The 7,599-nt window shown below is 41.6% G+C and overlaps 1 non-coding gene across 1 annotated transcript; it reads right to left on the reverse strand.

The window, feature by feature from the left end:
- Positions 1-480: 480 nt before the first annotated feature.
- Positions 481-587, reverse strand: LOC148580813 (small nucleolar RNA R71). The gene has a single exon (XR_015899555.1). It is a non-coding gene; the product is annotated as a small nucleolar RNA R71 (small nucleolar RNA).
- Positions 588-7,599: the final 7,012 nt, after the last annotated feature.

A 7,599-nucleotide genomic window follows, 5' to 3' on the forward strand; every position in this document is an offset into this window, starting at 1 on the left:
ATAAGGCGAGAACAGCGTCAGTTAGTCCGCTTTGAGGGCGGATCTGAGAGTGAACTTGAGGAAGAAACCAGCCCCCGTTCTACTGATTCGGTTGTTTTACGTGCAGAAGACATGGCAGCTAGGAGAGTTACCATCCAGGAGGAAGGAGCCCCTGATTTTACAATGCAACCGTTTCAAGCGCATCATCCAACGGTAGCTACAAATTTTGAAATAAAGAACGCACTGCTAAATTTGATGCCCAAGTTTCATGGCCTACCTGCTCAAGAGCCTATCAAGCACTTGAGAGATTTTCAGGCAGCCTGTTCTACTGTCAGGCGTGATGGTACTGATGAAACTTCAATTTTGCTGAAAGCTTTCCCGTTTTCTCTTGAGGAAAAAGAAAGAGAGTGGTACTACACTCAACCTCTAGCAAATGTATCCAACTGGGATACACTCAGAAAGGAGTTTTTAGAGAAATTCTTTCCATCCGAAGTTACTGATAAACTGAGGAAGGATATTTCCACAATTATTCAGGATGACAGTGAAACTCTCTTTGAATACTGGGAGCGCTTCAATAATATTCTGGAAGCATGCCCCCACCACAGGATTGACAAGATAGTGTTACTTAGCTATATCACACAGGGCCTGAGGTCCCAAGATAAGACCACATTGGAAAGTGCTAGCAATGGGTCTATGAAGAAGTACAAGACCACTGATGAGGCTTGGCAATTGATTAGTGATTTAGCTGAATCTACTAGGAATCACAGGCAAAAGCAAGGCCATTCAAAAGCCATTGCAGAAGTATCCTATAACAGAGAGATTGCTGCTCTAGCTCAGAGTATATGTGAGATGACCAACTTGCTGAAGTAGATGCAATTGAATCAACAACAAGCTCAGCAAGCTCAACCTCCTCTGCCATAGCAAAACCAACAACTAGTCCCACAAAGAATTTGCAGAATCTGTGCTGATTACAGCCATTACACTGATGAATGCCCGCAGCTCAAACAAGAAGACAACATGGTGGCATCCACTCATAACTTCTATGACCGCCCCAACGAAGGGTACAATCAAAGTGGAAATAATAACCATGGATGGCAGGACAATTCTAACTAGAATTGGAGGGACAACAATAACAGAGGAGGCCGAGATAATAAGGGAAGTCAGAGGTGGAATAATAACAATAACAGGCAGCATAATCAACCTTATAGAGCACCTCACCTGATGCAGAACCAAGGACCACAGAACAATCAACAGCAGACATCTCAATTTACTCATTCTTCTTTATCACCTAATGAAGAACTACTACAATCCTTGAGCGAAGACAACAGACCATGGAAAATAACATGACTAATATTAACGCCAGTCTGAATGGTCTCACCTCTACTTTGCAAGCTCTTATGTCACAGATTGGATCAACACAAAATTCCAGTAACCAATCTTCAAGCTCCACTGGAATCCCCTCTCAACCATTACCTAATCCAAAGGGAGGCATTAATGCCATCACCCTAAGGTCTGGAACCACACTACAGGAGAGGAATCAGGAGGAACCAAGCCCACCAGAACACACCTCAGCTGAAGAGGTAGTAGAAATAGAAGATGTTGAAGAGGAAGAGGACATACAGGACATAGCTGAAGAAGAAATAGCTCAACCACAGGAGGAAGCACCAAAAGGCGCAAACACCACAGAAGACACCACTCCTATTCCATTTCCACAACTTGCAAGGAAGCCCAGGAAGTAGCTGGAACCCGACCCCAAAATGGTAGAAATATTCAAAAAGGTGGAGGTAACTGTTCCCCTTTTTGATGTTATTCAACAGGTACCTAAATATGCAAAGTTTCTAAAAGACTTATGTATACATAAAGACAAAATTAATGAATTAGAAACTATTCCTTTAGGTAGTTCTATATCTGCTTTAATGGGAGGATTACCTGAAAAATGTAGTGATCCAAGTCCTTGTATAGTTAGCTGTACTATTGGTAGTGTAGTAATTTATGATTGCATGTGTGATTTAGGAGCATGTGTCAGTATAATGCCTTTGTCTATATATGATATTTTGAGGCTCCCTCCCTTAAAAAGGTCGACAGCTCGTTTTGTGTTAGCAGATAAAAGCATTATTACAGTGGCTGGAGTTGCTGAAAATATTTTGGTGAACATTAAAGGGCTTACATTTCCCACTGATTTTTATATCTTGGAGATGCCCCATAATGATTCAGATAAGCCATCATCAATCCTACTTAGAAGACCATTCCTGAAGACATCAAAATTCAAATTGGATGCTTTTTCAGGAACATACTCCTTTGAAATAGATCATGGGCGAGCATACAATTTATACCTAGTATTTTTTTTGTACTATTTTTACATCTAGGATTAACATATATTACTGTCAAGGTCAAGAATGACTTTTTTTTTTAGATTAGATATATTCCGCAGAGTGATCTTCAATCTGAATGGAGTGATTGACAAACCCCTAGAAGATCGTTCCATCTTCTAGTGTGATGTCATAGATGAAAGTGTAGCTGAAGTTCACAAGGAAGAGTTTGAAGAGAGGCACACTGGACAAGGTCCAAGTGTGGGGACCCTCTTAACTGACAATGAGGGCACTTCACCATTTTCACAAGCCCCAGATAATCCAGAGCCTACCCATGATCAAAAGTTAGAATTGAAGCCCCTCCCTCCACATCTCAAATATGGTTATCTTGAAGATGAGCAGCAGCTTCCAGTTATTATTGCAAGCGAACTTACTTCTCAACAAGAAGAGCAGTTACTTGATGTGCTGAGGAAGCATAAGAAGGCAATTGGGTGGAGCTTAGCAGACATAGTAGGCATCAACCCTCAAGTATGTGAGCACAGAATATTTTTAGAAGAGGGAGCAAGACCTATCAGTCAACCCCAAAGAAGATTGAATCCCACCATCTTGGAAGTTGTCAAAAAGGAAGTGACCAGACTATTGGAAGCTGGTATCATATATCCCATTTCAGACAGTGAATGGGTAAGCCTAGTACAAGTGGTGCCCAAGAAGTCCGGAGCCACTACAGTGAAGAATGAGTATGGAGAGCTCATAGCAACTAGAGTTCAGAATGCTTGGAGAGTCTGCATTGATTACAGGCGTCTCAACTAAGCTACCCGTAAGGATCACTATCCACTTCCATTCATTGATCAAATGCTGGATTGCCTGTCAGGTAAATCACATTATTGATTTTTAGATGGTTACACAGGTTATTTCCAGATTCATATAGCTCCTGAGGATCAGGAAAAGACTACTTTTACATGTCCTTTTGGGACTTATGCTTATAAGAGAATGCCCTTTGGCTTGTGCAATGCACCAGCTACTTTCCAAAGGTGCATGATGAGTCTTTTCTCTGATCTTATTGAGGACTGTATGGAAGTTTTTATGGATGATTTTAGCGTTTATGGTGATTCTTTTAGCCTTTGCTTAAATGGATTATCTAGAGTATTAGATAGATGTGTTAATACAAACCTTGTATTAAATTTCAAAAAATGTCACTTTATGGTAAAACAGGGAATTGTATTAGGACATGTGGTATCTAATAATGGCATTTCTGTAGACCCAGCAAAGGTGAATGTTATTTCTAGTCTACCTTATCCCTTTTCTGTGAGGGAAGTCCGTTCGTTCCTTGGCCATGCAGGTTTTTACAGGAGATTTATTAAGGACTTTAGTAAGGTCGCACTTCCCTTATCCAGATTACTGCAGAAGGATATTGAGTTCGAGTTCAGTGAGAATTGCAAACAAGCATATGATAAGCTGAAGACTGCTCTGACTCAAGCCCCAATTGTGAGAGGACCAGACTGGAGCCAGCCATTTGAAATCATGTGCGATGCTTCCAACCATGCAGTAGGAGCAGCGCTGGCTTAGCGTGAAGGTAAGGATCCTTTTGTTATTGCTTATGCATCCAAGACTTTAGACACTGCCCAATCCAATTATACTACTACTGAGAAAGAGCTTCTTGCTATTGTTTTTGCTCTGGATAAATTCCGAGCTTATTTACTTGGTACTAAAGTAGTAGTGTATTCGGACCACGCAGCTTTAAAGTATCTATTAGCTAAAAAGGAGTCCAAACCAAGACTTATATGTTGGATACTGCTGTTACAAGAATTTGATTTAGAAATAAAGGATAGGAGTGGAAATCAGAATTTAGTGGCAGACCACTTGAGTCGCCTTGCGCATATTAAGGATGATTCTACTCCTATAGATGATAATTTTCCTTTTGATAACCTGCAAGCAGTATCTGAGGTAGTCCCTTGGTATGCACCTGTTGCTAATTATTTAGTTAGCCGCACATTTCCTCCAAATTTTTCTAAGCATCAAAGAGACAAGCTGAAAAGCGAGTCTAAATATTATACATGGGATGACCCATATTTATGGAGATGTGGCACTGATCAAATAATTAGACATTGTGTGCCTCAATCAGAATTTCAGTCCATTTTAGAGGCCTGTCACTCATCTGAGAGTGGAGGACATTTTGGTCCTCAAAGGATAGCTAGAAAGATCTTAGACTGTGGATTCTGGTGGCCTACTCTTTTTAGAGACGCTGCTGAGTTTTGTAAATCTTGTTTCCCATGCCAGAAATTTGGTAATATATCCAGGAGGGATGAGATGCCTCAACAAATTATGCTTTTCTGTGAAATTTTTGATGTTTGGGGCATTGACTTCATGGGTCCATTTCCAAACTCTAATGGATATTTTTATATATTGTTAGCTGTGGATTATGTTTCCAAATGGGTGGAAGCAATTCCTACCCGCACTGATGATGCTAACACTGTTGTTTCCTTTGTGAGAAACCATATTATATTTCGCTTCAGATCACCACGAGCAATCGTGAGCGATCAAGGCACCCATTTTTGTAATAGGAGACTGACAGGATTAATGAAGAAGCATGGGATAATTCATAAAGTTGCAATAGCTTACCATCCCTAAACTAATGGGCAAGCCGAGGTGTCAAACAGAGAAATTAAATGTATCTTGCAAAAGATAGTAAAGCCTCATAGAAAAGATTGGAGCACCAGGCTACAAGATGCACTATGGGCATACATAACAACATACAAGACACCCATTGGGATGAGTCCGTTCCGCTTGGTTTATGGAAAAGCTTGTCATCTCCCAGTTGAAGTAGAACACAAAGCCTTTTGGGCAGTTAAGGAGTTCAACATGGGAATTGAGAAAGCCGGAGCTGAAAGGAAGTTGCAACTGCAGGAACTGGAGAACCTTCGCCTAGAAGCTTATGAAAACTCCAGAATATACAAGGAAAAGATGAAGGCTGTACATGATCAAAACATCAAGAAGAACGAGTTCCAACCTGGGGATTTAGTCCTCCTTTACAAATCTCGACTAAGGCTCATGCCAGGCAAGTTGAGATCAAGATGGGAAGGTCCATACAGAGTAGAGAAGGCCGAACCATACGGAGTTTATCACCTAAGCCATCCTTCAAGCTCTGAACTTATTAAGATTAATGGACAACGCCTGAAGCTATACCATGGCGAGAAGGTACCGAGAAACAAGGAGCTTGAGATCTTCCTCTTGGAAGATCCCCACATAGCAGAAGATTGAGCTAGTGGAGCGTCCAACTTACGGACGTTAAAGCAAAGTGCTAGGTGGGAGACAACCCACTGTGGTATGATCGTTCTTTTCTTTATTTTTAGTTTTTCCTATTCAATAAATCTTCTCTTTCGTAGTACTTTCGTGCATCTGCATCTACAAATATATAAAAAAAAAGAAAGCTACGCGATGCGATCGCATCAGCGACGCGTCCGCGTCACAGGGAGAGTAAAGAAAAATAAAAATGAACAGAAAGTTACACTGGAGTGTGGCTGGAGGCGTGCCAATGGCACAAATCAACCCACGCGACCGCGTCGCTGACGCGTTCGTGTCGCATGGGAATTATGAACTCCCACACGACCGCGTGCCCTGAGTTTTCAACGTAAAAGGGTGCACAATGAAATATTGTGCGAGAGTGATGCTGGATTGGTGCTGGAAGCACAACCCTTATCACGCGACCGCGTCGCTGACGGGGCCGCGTCATCTATTTTCTGGCGCACACTCACGCGATCGCGTGACCCACGCGATCGCGTCACCCCAATTTTGGCAAACAATTTAATTTGAACAGAGAATTGTGTTGGAGCGAGGCTGCACTCGCGCCAGATGCATAATATGGGTCACGCGACCGTGTGACCGACGCGATTGCGTCACCTTACCTGAAGCGCATTCACGCGAACGCATGCCCCACGAGGCCGCGTCGCGTGCGCCGCACAGCTCAACCTAAATTGCCAAATTATCTTATCCTTCTCCCCTCCAAATCCTGGTTTTTCTTTTCCCTCCTTATTTCTTCCTTCCCCCTTCTTCTTCCAATCTCACCTATCACTCTCTCTCTCTCTCACCTCCATTACCAAGGTTCTATTTTCTTCTTCCTTCTTCTCTTTTCTACCATTTTATATATTATGTTATATATTATTTTTCATTTTATTATTCATATTTTCTTTCTTTTTCTTTTCCCTTTTACATGGTGTTAGAAATTTTTTTGAGTCATTATCCCTCATTATATGCTTGTGGATTGTTGCAAATTGTTTGACAATTATTTTTATTCTATTTAAGGGATTGCTTGCATGTTCACCTTCATATTTTCTATACCTTATTCATCATGGATGCTCTGTGTTTGTCAAAAGGCTCAAATGGCATTATGCACTTCTCTATGTTGTTATACTATTCAATGCTTGCTTTTCACAACTATCCTTTACTATTGTATTAATTGAATTTAATTGTCAATACAAACGTGATGGTTTGTTACAAAGTATTGCTTGGTCTATGCTACTCATGCCCTTTGCCGGCATGCCAATAAACACCTTGCAGTCACTTGTCTTTCTATGCACTAGCTATTTTCTATTATTGGCTTTTCACATGTACTCGAGAGTATGTGTTAATGTCATCTACATCCTAATGTGCATCCATCACCACTCTTCCGTTCTCTTCCTTGCTATATATCTATTTGAATTTAATTTACTTTCTCCTCTCTTTTCAAGATGGCCACCAAGAAAGGAAAGGAGAAAGCGACTCCTAAACCCTCAGCAAGAAGAGGCACTAAAAGAGCATTAGTGGCAGAGCCCTCTTCCACCACAGTCAAGCCCTCAACAAAAGAGTTAAGAGGATAATAAAGGTTGATGAAAAGGAGAAAGCCTTTCCAGCAAAGGACACTGCGCGATTTCCCAATTGCTACTGTGAGCAGATGTTCCCTATCCTGGCAGAAAGAAACTATAACAATGAATACCTTCTTATCCTCTCGTCCAATATTGCTACCTTTGTTGAGCCGCAAATTGAACGAAGACAATGGGGTTTCCTACGGAGACAGCCAAGGCAGGTCAATCTTTCTTGGGTAGTTGAGTTCTACTCTAACTTCTACATGCCATCACTGCCGTCTGTTTATGTCCAGCAGAAGCAAGTCCCCATCACAGAAGAGGCCATTCAGCAAGCTCTGAGTCTTCCCCCTATTCCAAAAGGAATGGACGCCTTCCAAGAAGCCGCACTTAAGCGCCAGAGGTACCAATTTAACTGGGACTCCGTTCTCGGAGTTATCGCATTACCTGGCAGCCGTTGGATCTACGGATACCAC

Source organism: Arachis ipaensis, chromosome B10 (genome assembly GCF_059453495.1).
Source record: "Arachis ipaensis isolate K30076 ecotype BB chromosome B10, ASM5945349v1, whole genome shotgun sequence".
Taxonomy (NCBI): domain Eukaryota; kingdom Viridiplantae; phylum Streptophyta; class Magnoliopsida; order Fabales; family Fabaceae; genus Arachis; species Arachis ipaensis.